General features: G+C 36.1%; 1 protein-coding gene across 1 annotated transcript in view; it reads left to right on the top strand.

The window, feature by feature from the left end:
• LOC134745651 (uncharacterized) overlaps nucleotides 1-19273 on the top strand; it is a 424512-nt gene that overhangs the window by 363996 nt on the left and 41243 nt on the right. The window lies entirely within an intron of this gene.

Genomic DNA, 19273 nt, shown 5'->3' with positions numbered 1-19273 from the left:
AAAGCTAAATAGAAGTCTGTAATAAGTGTTTAAAAACATTTAATAAACCGAGTCTTAGAATACTTCTAATAAAAAAGAATTAAACCAGATCACTTTTTGAATAATAGTCCTTATATTCAGCAGCGAAACTTTCCGTACATTCATAATGCCCATCAATTGTGTTTCTTCTTCATAAAGTTTGTAATAAATTACATATTCTGGCGAAGGAAAATTGAATCGCTCGCGACGATCCATCACGGAGACAATGATCGACGCTCATGGTGTGATGGACAGTGAATGGCCGGCTTTTTAACCGATAACATTTTATTGGTGGCTGTACTCAATTCGTTGGGTTTCTTGTATCATCCTCGATTTTTCAAGACGGCTGAGCTGATTTGATAACTTATTTTGTTTCTTTTACGTTTACTCATTGTCGTTAGGCCAAGATCTTATTAAATCGAATCAAATATCATTTACAATTATAATGACTCATGCATTTGTTTGCAACTATTGGGGGTATGAAAGGGGAACGAAATTTTGATTGTTATTGCGCATCGACGCATGGTTTAGGAGATACAGCCCTATAAAAAAGAAAAAAATATATAACTCACTTGTTTAGCCTGTTCATGAACACAGACGCCATGTTTACATTAAAATTTAAAAAGTCCCAGCGTTCAATTTTGTATGAATTTTTTTTACAGTTCTCTCGAATTGCTCTGCCCGGAACGTGATACTTTGAAGACTTTTATAACGCACGTAATGACGACATTTCATTGCATGTTTGAGTAGAATATATTTTATTTCCTTCCATACGTACCGATCTCCGAAATAAATATATACATTAGCGCATAATGAAAAGGAAATCGGGTCCGTTACAAAATCACCCGCCGAATGCAGATCCAGAAAAATCTTGTTTTCTTTCAAAATTATTGAATGACCTCTCTTTGAAGGCGGCCATTTTGAAATTTGCGGATGGGATTGAAGGTAATTAACTAATTCGGAAAGAATTTAGATGCTGATTTTTTAATGGTAATTTATAAAAACTGTAACGCATAGAGGTATAAGTAAACTGTAACGTATGTTACTGGTCAGATTTGGCGGGTAAACAGACTTTTTTTTTAATATTTTTAATTTCCTCTCACGCATAAATAGACGATGTTTGGGTTGTTTAAGATGATCATATTTTACTGATTTATACTCTTGGCTCCTAAGTCATTTGTTTATATTTATATTTTTCCAAAAATATAACTAAATAAAACGGTTAGAATAAAAACCGGCCAAGTGCGAGTCGGACTCGTGCACCGAGGGTTCCGTACTTTTTAGTATTTGTTGTTATAGCGGCAACAGAAATACATCATCTGTGAAAATTCCAACTGTCTAGCCATCACGGTTTATGAGATACAGCATGGTGACAGACTGACAGACGGACAGCGGATTCTTAATAATAGGGTCCCGTTTTTACCCTTTGGATACGGAACCCTAAAAATTATAATTTAAACTACCAGTAGCGTAGCTCCAGTGCTAAAAAAGATCGACCTGTAAATAAAATCCAGAAAATTCCACACTTTAATAATCCCATTCACGCCAAACTAAACGCCAATAAATGTATAATACCGTGTCTTACGCTATTCAATTCCAATTTCAAAATTCATTCGTTCATTCTATTTCCATTCATTCATTCCGTTCCGCGCTGGAGTGTTCCCGAACTTCGAAATTCAAATGGACGTATGCATTTCAATTTTAGTTTTCACTATTTTCCTTATTGTCACGCGCTTTTAACTTCAAACTTTATTTTGAAGGTAATAAAGTTGATAATGCTTTGATGTGTATGTTAGTATATGTGTATTATTTGAGTAATATTATGTAGGCAATTCCTCATAACGTGCCGTGGACATATTTGCCTATTCGGGTTTGATTAAAATTGCCTTTCATTTTAAATGCATGAGTTTTTAATGTTTTTAACATGAACGTACGCGGCAGACTGTATATTTTATTGCGTGTGTATTATACACGTGCACTACGCGTGTGTATAACACGTGCACTACACGTGTCTACCCTTAGGGGCCCGTTTTTCAAAAGCTTGTAACTTGTAATACAAGTGGAAGTCTCTTTCTAACGAAAGCTGTCAAAAAGTGACATCCGCTTGTATTACAAGTTACAAGCTTTTGAGAAACGGGCCCCTGGACATGTATGCGTTGGTATTATTTTATTTTTTGAGTTCTTAATTTAAATTTAACTGGCTCCTAGCCTAGTCGGTGTTGTACCTAGTACCCACAACACAAGCCTTATTGAACACTGCGGGGCTAAGTCGATTTATGTAAGATTGTTACTTGTATTACAAGTGGAAGTCTCTTTCTAACGAAAGCTGTCAAAAGTGACATCCGCTTGTATTACAAGTTACAAGCTTTTGAGAAACGGGCCCCTGGACATGTATGCGTTGGTATTATTTTATTTTTTGAGTTCTTAATTTAAATTTAACTGGCTCCTAGCCTAGTCGGTATTGTACCTAGTACCTACAACACAAGCCTTATTGAACACTGCGGGGCTAAGTCGATTTATGTAAGATTGTTACATTATATCTGTATTTATTTATTTAATGTGTGATTTAAAAAAAAAAGTTATTTATTTAGGTATCAACCCATTACATTAAGAATAATTATTATATTAATCTAATTTATACATTCTAACTCGTGACTCGTGTTCATTCTTATTAACTTGTGTGTAAGGATGTTTAAAGTCATAAATGTCCAGAACCTACCCTCTTCAAAGTGAGTATATTGGCCATATTAAATAAAGTTTACTATATGATATACCAACTCCGAAATCGAAAAAATAGCTAGGCCTATAGAAAATATCGATAAGCAGTCCAAACGTAAGTATGTAATTTTTTTCATAACGGTAGGTCCCAGAATAAAAGAACTATTAATATATAGTATTTTTCACATAGCTTGGGTACGGTGACAGGCTTCATGTTCATACAATTTTTAACCTTAAAACGCATAATTGTCTTGAGATGACAGCTCTCACCGTACCCAAGCTATATGAAAAATATTATAGCAGAAAATGCCTGAGGATAGACCACAACATCCCGCATTCTCCTTCATTTTCTCAAACATTTTTTTAAAGACCCCAGACCCATTCAAAACTTCATAATTTACCCATCTACCCGCCAAACAGTCCCTTGGGCCTTGCGTTTTTCCTAATCAAAAACCCTACTTAAATAATGTACAAGCACAAGCTTAAACACAAATAAACTCCTGACGGCCACCTTTCTTCAAATATTTACAGTCAGCAATAAGTGGGAAAGTAAAAATGCAAACAAAGTTCAATCTTGTTTCATGAAGCGCAAAGTTGTTTTTGCAAGTGATGAGGTAAGATACGAGGTTCGGTAAGTGAGTTAACACGTTTAACTACTGAACAAAACATCGAATCACTGTAGCAAGTGTAGTATTATACAGGGTGTCTCATTTAAATCGGTCAGTATGGGAAAGTCTGAAACTATAAGACATACGAAGATCTGTTCATAGGAACCATGTCATCGATTTTAATATGAAGAAAAACTGCATTCATACATTTAAGAAAACCTGTACTCAGCTTGGGAATCGAACCCGGTTGTTTTGAAAAAAATAACACACTATTTCTATTTAGATATCGATTGTGTAGGTCTTAAGCAGTAAATGGCTCTATGAAACATGATGTCTAAAATGAATAAAATGCATGTTGACATGCAATCGATGACATGGTTCATACGAACAGATCTTCGTATGTCTTATAGTTTCAGACTTTCCCATACTGACCGATTTAAATGAGACACCTTGTATAGTCATGCGCAATGTGTCACTAAAAAGAAAAGATTGATATGCATCTTTCATACGATAAGAAGTACTTCACTCTTTTAGTTCACTAGTTCAGTTTAGTTCAGTAGCTCAAAAGATCCATCTATATCAACAGTACTGGTTTTCTATCTCTCATTCGCGGATACATTGAGTTGAATGAAGGATTCGATTGATAATTTCATTCAATATGAATCACTCATATAAATGAATTTATGTATGAAAAGATAATTAAACTGAACTGAAAACTGTAATAGATGTCATATATTAAAGAAAAAGTGACGAAGCCCTCCAGTGGTGAAGGCCGGTTCAGTGGTAAACTGAACTGCTGAAGTGAAGAACGAAATATGTAAATCCAAACTGAACTAGTGAATGAAAGAGTGACGAGTGACATCAAGTGAAGTACTTCATTTGAATCTTTCATTCGCAAAAATTTTAGTTCATTTCAAATTGTAAGGGACCCCGACTCCCGAGTCTTCTTTGGATACTTGACCGCATTTCAGAGAGCTAAAATCCGTGTCTTTATATCAAATATATGAGTTAGGTACACATGATTCACGATAAAATATGGCCATGCATGATAAGGTACCTAAATCTTTTAAATGAATGTGCATTTTCAAGCACCACTTTTTATGGATATCAAATTCCGTACTCCGTTCTATATTATATTTCTACATTTACATCAGGGATGTTGCGAATATAGTAAGTAAGTAAGTAAGTAAGTCGTTTATTGCAAACCATGGTACAATACAATAGATGTATTAATAATATATAAATAATATATTCGCATCCGCATCCGCATAAAATCGATGCGGAGCTTAATGCGGATCGGATGTGGAACAGGTAGGTACAGGAACGTCTTAGCGGCGGCGTAAGTGCTAGGTTGTTAGCCAATAGTTTCGTTTTTTTTATTACTAAGTGTAATATTTGACGTTTTTTATGTGCGTCATCTCGACATCCGCATCCGCGGATGTGAGTCTTTAAAAATCCGCATCCGCGTCCACGGATGTCAAAAAATCAGCATCCGCAACATCCCTGATTTACACTAATTTCCTACTATTGATTGATCCCAATTTCTTACTAAGGATCAAAAGATACTACTTTAAGACCGATTAGGACATTTTTCTAGAACCCTGACAACCGCTTGCACCAACCCACTAACCCGGGGTTAACCGGTAAAACCTGGAGTTACCATGGTTAACAGAATTTGACACTAGGTTAACGGTTTAACGGGTTAACTCCGGGTTAGTAGGATGGTGCAGTGGCGCTTAAAGTATTAGAAAAGTATAGTCTGTGGTCAAACGGAACCTTTTCCAAGTTTCGTTGACCTGTAGAACTTTGTTTTGGGATTGTTAAAATGACTGAAAGTACAGGAATGTTATTTTATAATGAGCACACATGTTTTCGGTAATTATACATTGTGTTTTGTTTGTAGTTATTTTGCACTTTACAAGCTTTTAGCTTTAGCTCTGTCCAGCGGCAGAATTCCGATTTCAAAGTTTGATAAAAAAAAAGCTTATAATCTAAAAATATTTATGTTAGCAAAACTGTTTATAAGGATAATTATTTATTAATAGCTTATATTTTGATCATTTTTACTTTTACGATTAGCTTAAGGCGGTTCCCTGAGCCAGAAGGCGAAAAATCTCCTTATATGATCATGTTTTTCTAAGAGGCGTTGATATTCGTAGACGTGGAAAAAATATATGTAGTTCTTGACTATATTATCTTTAATATCATAGCTTCCGATACACGAATTATAACACTTCGCTCGATACAATTAATTACCAAAGTAACCTCTAACTCGGACTTTTAATCCAACTTAACTCGGTTATTTATTATGTGATACTATAAACAATAAAATAAGAAAAAACAATCTTAACTTAAATAGTAATTTCATAGCTTTCGAATTTCGATATTGTAGAGTAACGTTTTTAAAATAACTAAAAATCGACAAAATTCGATCAAAATTGACACTTGGCGCGAATGATCTTTCCCGTTCTTTCTTGCGAAATGTGACAGAGACAGCGGCAAACCGATGGAACGGCCTTAAAAAAGAGTATCAGTTGACCCTTACTTGTCACTGGTTCCCGCCATCTTGAATTGTTATTAAAAGGCTACACTGTGACAAGGGGCAGTTCTTGTACAGACGAGTTACAGTGTAGACGTCTTGGAATATTTATTGTAAATTGGTTGTTATAATGTTGGTAACGAACGAATAAAGTTAAAATATTGGTATAAGTATTAGTTTTCATCATCAACCAGGTGGTAACCTAACAATTACTATTACGAAAAGAAGATGAATGTGGTTTTTTTATATATTTTTTTCTAAATGTCTACATTTGCTGTGTATGCACTCCTTTGACTTTTCCGCATATTCTGAAAATTATGCAAAACTTACGCCTTGCGATACTAAATGAAAAACCTTTGGTTAAATACGCCTTCATAGCATATGCATACCTACACTGCTGTACAAGTTGAGTCAAAAACGTTCCAGAAAAGAGCTTCTTTCCTGTAGACATTATAAGAGAACGATTTGGATAAATTTTACTAAAGCTTTCATGATGTAGCTTTTATGAATTGAAACGTTTCCAAATACCTTCAAATGCTATCTATTTTATTATCTCCACAAGACAGAACATACGAGTAAACCCGTACCAAACAGGTTATGATCCAGTTATCTTGAAATTAAATATTTAGCAAAAGAACTTATTCTTAAGGCCACATGTCCCATTCACTAACCCGGGGTTGATCAGTTAAACCTGGAGTTACAATGGTTATCAGTACAATTTGACACTGGGTTAACTTTTTAACCGGTTAACCCCGGGATAATGGAATGGTGCAAGTGGGCCTTACAGTTGATTTCTGATATATATAAATTCCAACCGCTTCAGAAAAATGATAAAGAAGAAAGATGTTGGGTTTTGAATAAAAGATAAAATTTGATAAACACCCCTTAACACCTATATTAAGAACAGAAAGAGGTCAATTCTAATTTAAGAATTTGTTATTGCTTTGAACTGGTTTTGATGCGGCTTTAACTACTGTCTTGGTGATTGGCGTGCATCTCACGCACGACTTTCAATTCATTACGCATGAACCAATAAGCGTGAGCGATATCTTCAAGGTCGTATCGAAACCAGATCAAAGCCGTAACAATTTGTTAGATCAGAATCGGGCCCCAGACATGTTTTATCTCACTTTTAGGGATAATTTCCATACGCTTCATTCTTATGGAGTTATTCATAAAAGCCTGTCAAATTTCGTTGAATACCATTTATCCCTTTCCACCGTTTTGACATTTATTTTTGTCAGAAAGAAACAAAATTTGCTCAGAAAAAAGGTGCCGCTACCGAAGCTAGCAATCAATTCTATTGACAGTTCCACCACCTCTATTACACAGCGCCCAAACGCGGAGCGTAAATGTCTTTTAGAAATGACCTAATATCACGCTCAAGTTTTCCCACGTTGTTCGAGTCCGGTCATTTTGTTTTCTGGGTTCTATTCGCTTTGTATAGGTAATATCGAGTAAGTTGACTTCTCAAGAGAACCAATGTAAAATGAGCTTGACTGTCGTAAAGTATTTATAACACTTTAAATTCTCGCGTTTTCTACACATAATTAAAGTCTATATCGGGTCTAACGCGATTAAATTTCATTACGTCGTCGTATTTACGTCCGAAAAAAGCTAAAACATTAACTAAGTATTTATAATATATTTTTACAGTAATAAGAAGCTAAGAAAAACGAGCTAATGATTTTCAGAGCGGGGACGAAATGCCCATTTGAGATACCTCCTGTACATCTTAGCGGGGTCCCCTTGTGGCGTCTCCTCTAGCTGCCACTGTCGACGTCATCTAACAGATGGCGTTAGGGAGCTAGAACGCAATTAGCTAGAAACCTACATCGCGCTTACGAAGTTTCAAATGTCACTTACTATATATACTCCTTCTGACTAACTCTCAGTGGACTTCGGTCCCCAGGCATAACACCCGCCTGGAGAGAGTACTTCTCTATTGCCCTCTCTCTACACTTACCACACCCTTAAAGCGTGTTCACCGGTTCAAATACCTGGGCCATGTGCTAACTGACGACCTTAGAGACGACGAAGATATTGAACGGTAGCGGAGAGCGTTGTCAGTCCGAGCCAATATGATAGCCCGCAGATTTGCTCGTTGTTCTTTAAACGTTAAAATTACACTTTTCCGTGCATATTGTACCACTTTTTACACGAGCAGCCTGTGGGTTAAATACACATAGAAGGCATACAACGCTCTCCGTGTTCAATACAATAATGCGTTAAGGGCGCTGCTGCGTTTGCCGAGGTTTTGCAGCGCCTCGGGAATGTTCGCGGAGGCGCGTGTGGATTGTTTTACGCCACCATGCGCAAGAGAGCAACCTCAGCAGTCGTCGCCGACAGGCTTGACGGTTGACGGTCCATTTATGGGACACTGGTTGTCATTGCATGCACCAGTGTCCCATAACTGGGCTAAATGACGTAGGGTATAGTTAAGTTATATTTTAGTAACCATTGTTGACATTCTTCTTTTTAATTTTGCTTTTATTATTATTTTGTGTCGTCATGTGCTTGTATTATGGGCTAAAAGCCTGAAATATACGATATTTTATTATAAGTATTTAACATATCAATTTTTATTATGTCAACTTTTATTTAAGGCAGCATATATGTTTTTCTTTTAGACGCCAGTTACTATTACTGAATTAATTTTAATTTAATAATTTCATTATAACCATTTTTTTATTAAGCTCTAAACAGGATCTTATATTCTAATATCGCGCTCAACATTTACTGTATAGGCACTTGTATGAGAAAATTATCAAAAATTACATTTTAAGTTGTGATTAACAGTTTATATCGCGTATATTGAATTTATAATACATCCCGACGTTTCGAACTCTTTACAGCGTTCGTGGTCGTGGTGGGTTGACCACGAACGCTGTATAGAGTTCGAAACGTCGGGATGTATTATAAATTCAATATACGCGATATAATCCGTTTTCATAGTTTTATTTCATGAGTAACTATCGCGGTAACCGAAGACAATATTTTGTGATTAACAGTTTCGTCAAGTCCATTGTAGGTAGGGCCTTGAAATCTGAAACATGTATTCTTCGAATGTAGCGAAAAACGAGGTTGAAAGTTTTTAAGGATTTTTATGCGGATGCTTTCATTTCATTTAATTTCAATGTACCAACTTTAACTCAAGACTGGTCTAAGCTCTGTATACGTTAGGAATGAATCCCAGAAAAGCGGACAACGTGACCGATAAACCTATCCAGGATTTACGAGAGCCGAATGAGTCGTTAATTTCCGAACGAGATAAAAAGTTGCCGCAGATAAAAAAGTTTCCAGATAACGTACACACGAGGGAATGAACTATAAAACTGACAGTTTTTTACGGGACTTACGGACTGAAGTATTTTATTAATATATTTTCTTGGGGATTTTCTAAGCAACCGCGTCTTTCTCCACAAAATTTTAAAAGTCGATAATACCCAGTCGAGCTAAAACTCAGGCCATTCCGATAATGCCAGTGTCCGATAGCTGGCCGTTACGCGCGCTCTGTAATTCACTAAATTACCCGTCAAACTCTCTAGCGGTATCTTTTTTTTTAAATTCATTTATTCATATAATACAGTTACACAGTTACACATATACTATAAATGCGCCAAACTGGAGTAACCAGTTTGCTGGCGCGCCGCGCTCAATTCTTACTTAATTAAATGTTTACATTTGTGACTTATTCTATTGTTAGTAGAAGAGAAGGAAAAGAAAGCATGCATTTATTTGTTAGAATAATTTGACATTTTATGTAACTATGTTGTTAATATATTTTAATTAGATTAGATTAGATTAGATTAGATATATTTATTTCACAACATATGATTACAGTACAAATTACATTAATGTCAATTTATAAGAATCTACATTGTGATCGTCAGAAATAAATTTAAATTTTAAGTACGCACATGTTAGGTTTGTACACTGATCTTATACATTTTTAGGTATGTTTCCAACATCTCGATTTTTAATTTTCAAAAAAGTGATGTTTTTAATTTATCGTGGTTATTTGTATGGTATAAATAATAGAAGATTAAACCTTTTAATATTTTCCGAATAATTCTAATTTTATGTATTTTAAACATAAAACTTGTTAGTACACACAGAACGCTTGTGTATGGAATTTAGTCGGATATGGCCGCATTTAGGTACCATATTATTATAGAAATTCTAACGATAGATTAGGTGAAAATTTCTAGCTCTTTTATCTATTGACTCCAATGTCCAGTAAATTTGAAAAGTCGATAATACCTTGAGCTAAACTCAGGCCATTTTACTAATGCCAGTGTCCGATTGCTGGCAGTTACGCGCGCTCTGTAATTTACTAAATTACCTAGCCGTCGAACTAGGTACAGTCAAGGGCATAAATATAATATACATTCCCAGTTTCTAAAATATGTGTACGCTCTTACACCTTAGACAATAAAGTCGTTTACATATTTTTGAGCCATTTGTCTGGATCGATATTTTTGCCTTCAGTGGTGTCTCAAGTAGCGTTTTTAATTTATCGTGGTTATTTTTAACATCGTAAGAACGTTTTCACATTGTCCGATACGATATCGGATGTCGGAAGGAAATAAAATGTAAGATATGTTTGTTTCTCTGTATTTTTATGCATCTAATAAATCATTATTACTAAAAATCGATATCAATCATTATTAACGGTTGAACGAGTTAACCCCGGGTTATTGGAATGGTGCAAGTGGCGTTAAGAGTTTCAAATTCGAATTGAACGTGTACTTGTGCAAGTACGCGGGGAATTTAAATAGGCACCAGGTTGAAATCGAAATTAGTGAGGTTTTATAACTTTTTCTATTTAATTTATCTATTTATATTTTGCATCTCCCGGGCACCAATTAATGCGAGCAATTGTAGGGCATCAATATCAAAGCCTTAACAGATTAAAAAATCAGAATACCGCTCTAGGTATATTGATTTTAGTTTTCCTAGTTTTTTTAGGACTTTTATAAAACAAACACGACCTAACGTGATTGGTTCTATCGGAAAATCGATTAAAATCGAGTGTTCAGTTTCAGCAAAATCTGCATGTTGGTAAACGAAATATTTTACTACTGAAAAAGTAAATATATAGGTGGAAAAACATTCCAATCAAACTCTGGAAGACCGAAACAAAAATATTATGCTAACGTAAATATTCTAGATTTATTTTTTTACAAAATTCCTAATAAATCTATTACAAATGGAGGTAAGGTCTCCGGCAACCTCGGTTCTCCATACGAACGTAGTTCCGCTCTCATTTTAAAACGACTAGCTAGATTACTCTGAAACTTTGTCCTTACAATAGGATGAGGTATATCTATGTCTGTAATTAGTTTATGTAGCTTCAGATACCATAGTTAAAAAAATACAGCTAATTTTAGTTTTTCATACAAAACTTGTATTTGCTTTTTTTCGTTTGTTTTATAAACTGGAGCTATATAAACTCATTTCAGACGTAGATATATCTCATGTCATTGTATGTGCAAAGTTTCATTACAATCCAACAAGTAGTTTTAAAATGAGAGCGGAACCATGTTTTAAATCACATTTAAAATCGGGTCTATCGCGAATTTATTTTGTTACCTTTATTTACCGATGTTTCGACACAGGTTTTGAACTACGTTTGTATATATATAGTAAGGTGTAATTCGGCCGTTTTTCGAGATTTAAAAGGGCCCACTGACTATCAGTCCGCCGGACGATATCGGCCTGTCAGTTGTTCGGAACTGTCAAATTTTTGTTCTAACTGACAGGCCGATATCGTCCGGCGGACTGATAGTCAGTGGGCCCCTTTAGAGTCCCCCTTAACTGATATATGTTACCGGACAGAATTATGAAAAGTGAGATTTTTATGAATATTGTTAAGACTAGCGTTTGCTCGCGACTTCATTCGCGTAAAATTTAAATATGAAGTATGTATATCGCTCTCGTACATTCCTACTGTCAAGTGGATGCAAACTTAACATGGATGGAATTTAAAACTTTTCAGTATTCAGTCATTTATTGCTTTGGCGGTTGTTAAAAGGGTCCGTCTTTCACCGTTAAAGCGTTCGCAAAATTTTAATGTACGGGAAGTTTCATAGATCTCTGCTGCGTGACCATGACGTCGATCAGTCTGTTAATTGTGTTTGGTGCAACTGGCCCTAAAGGGGCCCACTGACTATCAGTCCGCCGGACGATATAGGGCTGTCAGCTGTTCGGAACTGTCAAATTTTTGTTCTAACTGACAGGCCGATATCGTCCGGCGAACTGATAGTCAGTGGGCCCCTTAAGACGGGCATAAAGATGCAAATCGTAAATACCTAGCTAAGCTGTAGACTAGTACTTATCTTACACCTTTAAATGAACAATTCTTGTATATATCTATCTATCTATATATATTTCGGGAATCTCGGAAACGGCTCTAACGATATCGATGAAATTTGCTATATGTTGGTTTTCGGGGGCGAGGGAGCGGGGGCTTATCTCTGGGAAAACGCTTATTTTTGAGTTTTTATATGTTTGTCTCCCAGATGCTTCTAAACTGCATTAAAATTTCCACCCAAATCCATAACAAAGTTTTTATAGGAACAAAGAGAATAAAAAGACATATTTGTATAGCTATAGTTTTGGATACCGGGCAAATACAAATATGACCAAAAAACTGGCCGTTGCCGGTACAACCCCCGAGGCGGATCTTTCGAGGGCGAAGGCGAGGGAAATCTTTTAATACCATTGTATTAAAAAAAAACACACAAGCTGTTAAGTTGTGTCCACAGTTCATACTAGTATTTACAAAACTTTGATGCAACCTTATATATAAACGTGTTCAAGGAACCAGGCTCCTAAATCACGCTATTAGCTTTCAAGCCACATGGCGCCACTACATCTTAGGCTTAAAATAGTTATTTACGATACAAGTGCGGAAAAGAGGAAATTCAAAACGAGTGGCGATAAATTAAAACACGACCGCAGAAATTACCTATTCGCACGTGTATCGTACAACGTTTTACAGTACATATGACCCTTTAAACTTTCGACATATGCACGAAAAGTGCTATTTGACGCACTAGTGCGAGAAAGTAGCACCATATGTACTGTAAAGTGTATTATTGTTATTTGCAGTACGACGGTGCTACTATTAGTATTTACAAAAATAGCTAGTGCTGATAGTTTGAAAAGTATGCTGTATAAAGTTATAAATAAACGATAAATATTTGTGTTTTACATCAAAGTTAACTTTCTACACCGAAGATCTTAGCCCTCCTACTATAAATTACCACGAATAGCGCTCAAAAACAAAGGCGAGCGCTAACATGCATATTGTAAATAACTGTAACCTAAGAAGCTAAAGAAATAAAGAATAATTATATTTCGGCTAATAAGAAATCAAATTATCACTGTAATCTCTTAAGCATTTATTAGCTTCTCCTTAACATCTGTGACTATTGAGGAAAATTTCAAGCTCATTAGAATTTCCTTGCTTTATTTATACTTCCCACTTTAATTATTTGTGAACGGACTGAAGAGACACTATTAAATTTAATGAGTACCTTTGACGTTTAACGTCTCTAAGAGTCCTAAGACGGTTTATTTCGTTTAAATAACGTCTAGTTATTTCAAAGAAGTTACTAAAATAAATGTTTTTACAGTACATATGGTGCTACTTTCTCGCACTAGTGCGTAAAGAGCACTTTTCGTGCATATGTCGAAAGTTTAAAGGGCCATATGTACTGTAAAACGTTGTTCGATACACGTGCGAATAGGTAATTCGCAACTCGTATTGATTTAAAACACTCCCTGCGGTCGTGTTTTAATTTATCGCCACTCGTTTCGAATTTCCTCTTTTCCGCACTTTTATCGAAAATAACTGTTACCGGCACTCACCGGTTGTTACTCACCGGCAGGAACACAACACTATGAATAGGGTCTAGTGTTATTTGGCTGCGGTTTTCTGTAAGGAGGTACTTCCCCAGTTGGGCTCTGCTCTACATCTGGAATGACATCCGCTGTGCTGTGCCCTACCACACAAAGCGAGATGACATTCACAGTGCCCATACCTCTCTTTTGGACGTAGTTTAATTACATACCCCCGGGTCCTCGAGTCTCCTCATTACTTGCCTACTTAAAAAATACATAATAAACATTAAGCGAGGTTTAGACTAGCAAGAACTTGCATTCAATTCACGTTACATTGCGGTATCTGATCAAGCTTTTGCATGCAGTTTACCTTAGTAGTCGGCAATGTAACGTAAATTGGATGCAAGTTCTTGCTAGTCTAAACCTCGCTTTAGTGTTTTATGGATCCCTAAAATGCGTAGTAAATATTTGGTCAGTTCCGCTGAAGTAGCCAATACATCTTTATTTCCGCGCGTTACACACAAACGGGTATCGCCTCATAAAATACGATTGCGTGCGTTTACGCCGATAGCTCACTTTGAGGAGAATTGTAGGTAGGTAGGTGTAACAAAAATGTTCCATTTTCAACCAAAAGGGTACTTATTGTCGGTTGTCAATAAGGCGCTATTTCCATATAGCTTCAATTTGAAATCAACCTTATCGACAACCGACAATGTGGTACCTTTTGGTTGAAAACGTCACAAATAGTGGGGATCAGTTTAAGGGCATATTCGGTATCGTGTTCTTATTAGTAAAAAGTAGAAAAAATTTTTTGGACACGAAAACAATTTTTTTTCTATGGGACAGGTTGTTTAAATCGACCAACCCTCCATACAAAGGCCGAAATTTTTGTGTCTTAAAAATTTATGCCGACAAACCGAATGCCCTTAAACGGATCCACACTATTTTTTTTACACCTTGTATAAATACTCAGAAAAAATTTCGTACCTAGGGTATTCCACAAATTTTTATTAATGGTATCAGTCGATCAGGTTTGTTTTGAGGATCAAATGTCTGTGTGGGACCCATTGTCTTAAAGCAATACAAAAGTCGCAAATGCAGGTCAAAGTCTGGCACCCGCACTTTACTGACGAAACGCTTCTAACAAATTGGCATTACATTGTGACGTCAGCATGTAACGTCGCTATTGCTTAGAAACCTTGGACAACAAGGAAATTGCGATTTTGTCTGTGAAATATTGCGTTTATGTATATTGTTCTTATACAATACATTCGGACTTTAAATATTGACCCATTTTGATATCGCAGCGCATCTACATAGCTTTTATATTTGCAACTTGCAAAATTACTTTAAAACACCGGGCTTATGGCGAATTTTAAAACATGACCGAAGGGAGTGTTTTAAATCTACACGAGTTGCGAATTACGTATTCGCACGTGTATTGTACAACGTTTTACAGTACATATGGCACTTTAAATTTACGACGTAGTTACGTAATGTGCTTATTATAGCACACGGTGTCGTAATGGAGCACTAGTTGTACTTTAATATTATTTATAGGTAATCCAATTTTACCTTAATCTAAAAACACTATTTACACAAAATCACATTAATTCTAGTACTAAATATCACATAAACAAAGCACAACAGAGTGAACGATAAAAATCCGTCGTTATTATTTAATAGACTGTTAAAACCGTCATATAGTAAAACAAATGACTGCAGCAAAGACACTTTATCTTTACACCAACATAAACAAGTCGCGTACAACATATAAGTTCGATAATGTGCAACATAACTTGTAGAAATGTTGTCGTAAAACCAAGTGCTCGGAGCTTTATTTGGGCTAAAATTGTTGTACCTATACGATGCAGTTTACGTGACATTATATTATCTACTATATGATATTGTAAAGTACTGCAGTGTGCAGTATTACATAGGTAATTTATAGGATATTGTAAATTCGTGTAAACTATGCAACTAAAATAAAATATAAAATATATAAAAATGTTTATTGAGTTCGCACAAACAATAGTTGTTTGTGCAACAAGAGAGGAAAGTTAGTTTTTCCTGCGAGTGTTTATTTTGAGTCCCGAGAAAGCGAAAGATTCTATAATTGAATCACGAGCGAAGCGAGTGATTCTAAGGTAGAATCTTGAGCGTAGCGAGGGACTCAAAAACACGAGATGTAAAATAACTTTGCTCTCGTGTTGCACACATAATTTTTCACCTCAGTAGTAAGAACATATTAAAGGTTAAAATGTATATATTTCGAATTACACAGAATAAACAGAAAAATAAGTATTATAATATGTACGATACGATAAGATACGATACGATACGATACGATACGATACGATACGATACGAGACGAGACGAGACCGGACCGGACCGGACCGTACCGTACCGTACCGTACCATACCATAGAAAAAAATGTAATAAAAGTATGAAGTTCATGGCCTTCGCTAAATTAAAAAGCTACATTGTTTCACTCCCTGGAGTGAGGAAAGTCGCACTTTCCTCACTCCAGGGAGTGACGAAAGTAGGCTTGTTCGAGCTGCTGAGGTGAAAACGTAATTATAACTGGACAGGTGCCTCTTTTTAAGCATTACAATGACACTTGTGTCAAGAGACACCGCTCTCCCGTAGGTGGTAACATAATTTATATAAAAGCAATAGCTGTGGCTTAACACTAATGTTTCTTCAAAATAACTAAAAATAGAAAGAAATTAAGTATATAAAGCTAATTTCTAAGATATGTAGTATACAGTATATACTAAAATACAAATGATTTTATTAATGGTTTTGTTTTTCCTACATGACAGGCTGTACATCTCATGAATCGTGATAGCTAGACAGTTGAAATTTTCACAGATGTATTTCTTTTGCCGCTATAACAACAAATACCAAAAAGTACGGAACCCTCGGTGCGCGAGTCCGACTCGCACTTTGCCGGTTTTTTTGGATATTTATTAAACTTAGGCTACAAATCGAATCGATCAATATCGATTGGACCTCATTAATCGAAAGATGACAAGTAGTTTGGATGGTGTTTGGATGCTACGGTCTCAAACACAAAAAAAAATAGTTGAGCGTTGAGCACGCTCTAACCAACACAGAACGTACCTACACACAACACGTGGAGATGGCCATTAGTTATATTAAACTTTAAGTTTCACGAACAACTTTTAAGTCCGTAACGACCGTAACCCTAAACACTAACCTAGGAACTTATATTACACAAACACTAAGTAAGTACTACCTTTTGATAAACTTGAATAACATATGAAATAAAACTATGAAAACGGATTATATCGCGTATATTGAATTTATAATACATCCCGACGTTTCGAACTCTTTACAGCGTTCGTGGTCAACGGGTGACTGAGGAAAAATCCAGCATGCCAGGCGCGCGCTCCAGGCAAACGAGCTCAGGATACCGCGGGTCAACCAGAGGTCCCACATTAAGATCCCCACAGTTGAGCGCAGGCCTGCCATTCTGCCTTTTGTCAGGGGGGTCACGGACAGGATCAGCCACATCTTGAAGCGTGCTTCTATAAAAACATATTTCAAGCCAATGAAGAAGATGTCACAATTCCTGAGGCCTGTAAAATGCAATACCCCTCTACAGACTGCAGGAGTGTACAGGCTGGACTGTGAGTGTGGCCTATCATATGTCGGGCAGACGAAACGGAGCATTTCCACTCGGGTGAAGGAACACATAGCTGATGTCAAGCACCGTCGACCTAGGTCTGCTGTCTGTGAGCATGTCATGGATAAAGCCAATCACTCAATGAAGTTTGATAAGCCTCTGGTTCTTGCCAAGGAGAAGCGTTACATACCCAGAATGCTGCGCGAGGCCATTGAGATTAAGAAATATCCAAACTTTAATAGGGAAGATGGCTTTTCTCTACCACCAGCTTGGGATCCTGTAGTCCACCTGATAAAGGAGCAAGCGAGACATAGACTGTGAGACCGTAGTGTTGGATGATGCTGGACATTCTGATGTTTTGAAAAGATGTGTCCCGCCGAGTTTGTTGCCGGTCCCATATTGGGATACCCTCCTACAATTTAGGAGGGAATTAAATCTTCTCGGGTCCGTGGTGTAGGGTTGGAGCCGGCATAGTTTTTTATCGCGTATATATATATATCTTTACTTGAAAAATAATTATAGTGTATAACTAGCCTTATGAACCGATTTTGCATGTACAACCAGCCTTAAAGTTTGTAGTCTATGATTGTTCATTATTTTAGTATGTGGGTATTTTTGCATTTTGTAATTTTTCCTCAGTCACCCGTTGACCACGAACGCTGTAAAGAGTTCGAAACGTCGGGATGTATTATAAATTCAATATACGCGATATAATCCGTTTTCATAGTTTTATTTCATGAGTAACTATCGCGGTAACCGAAGACAATATTTTGAATAACATATTTTAAAACCGTAAAATTATATTCCAAAAGCTCCCAACTAGGGTGCAAAATAAACTAGAACATTTTCATGTAGATTGATTGATTGATTGATTTATTTATTGGTAAAATCATTGTTTTACAGGTCAAGATCGGTCGAGGTGGGACTATTATTTAAATGTAGTAGTTACATCCTGTTTGAAGTTTGTGTTGTCACTCGTTTAGTTTAGTTGTAGCTTAGTCCCCACTGAAAATCAGCGTCATGGCTTACCGTGGCATTATGCTGAGTAAGGATCCTGTTTAGCATCTAATTTGTGTTGTATGTGTTTTTCAAAGTTTCGTCCAATGTTTATGATGTTGAATAAATGTATTTTCTTTCTTACTTTCTTTCATATGGCTAATTATTTGTATTTATAAATATGAAGAAAAAACTCTGACAAAAACAAAACCTAATATTTAGAACATTGGTAAAATACTTATAGAATATACTTAGTTGCATCTTGAACTTGTTGACTGGACTATACAACAGTTGGGTGGGTTTAAGAGAACAATTTTATGCATTACAAACACAGAGCTTATAGAAACATACCTCTTTTTTCTAAGTATTTTTATCTGAATAGTCTCTCAAGTGGTTACGAAGACTTCGGATAAGACGACACTTAGGGATTATGCCTTTTATCGTAGTAATAAGGTGCTAGAAACGGACCCGTTGCTCGTTTAAATGAGGTAAGACTAGATGCGAGCTGAATTTTATTGGGAATTGTAGAAATTCTTAAAGCTGTAAAGGCGGCCCAATTCGAACAATGATTATAAGATGTCACAGCGATACTCATGGTCAGTGTCAAAAGTGATATTCCTTCAACCAAAAAGGTCACTTTTGACACTGACAGATCAGTATCGTATGGCTGTGACATCTTATAAGCATTGTTCGTATTGGGCTGTAATGCTTAAGACACTTTCGACCTTGCTTTATGAGCACAGATGTGTTGCGGCAAGATTGAAAAAAGTTAGAAAAGTTCTCGGAAATTTTAAAAAAACTTCATAGGAAATTTAGGAAACTTTAATTTTGGAAACGGAACATTTCGATTCTCATACAAAAATATGATAAGAGTTTGTTCAGCGTTGGAGG

The sequence above is a fragment of the Cydia strobilella genome, chromosome 11, assembly GCF_947568885.1.
Source record: "Cydia strobilella chromosome 11, ilCydStro3.1, whole genome shotgun sequence".
Taxonomy (NCBI): domain Eukaryota; kingdom Metazoa; phylum Arthropoda; class Insecta; order Lepidoptera; family Tortricidae; genus Cydia; species Cydia strobilella.
This window is presented reverse-complemented; position numbering and strand designations above follow the sequence as displayed.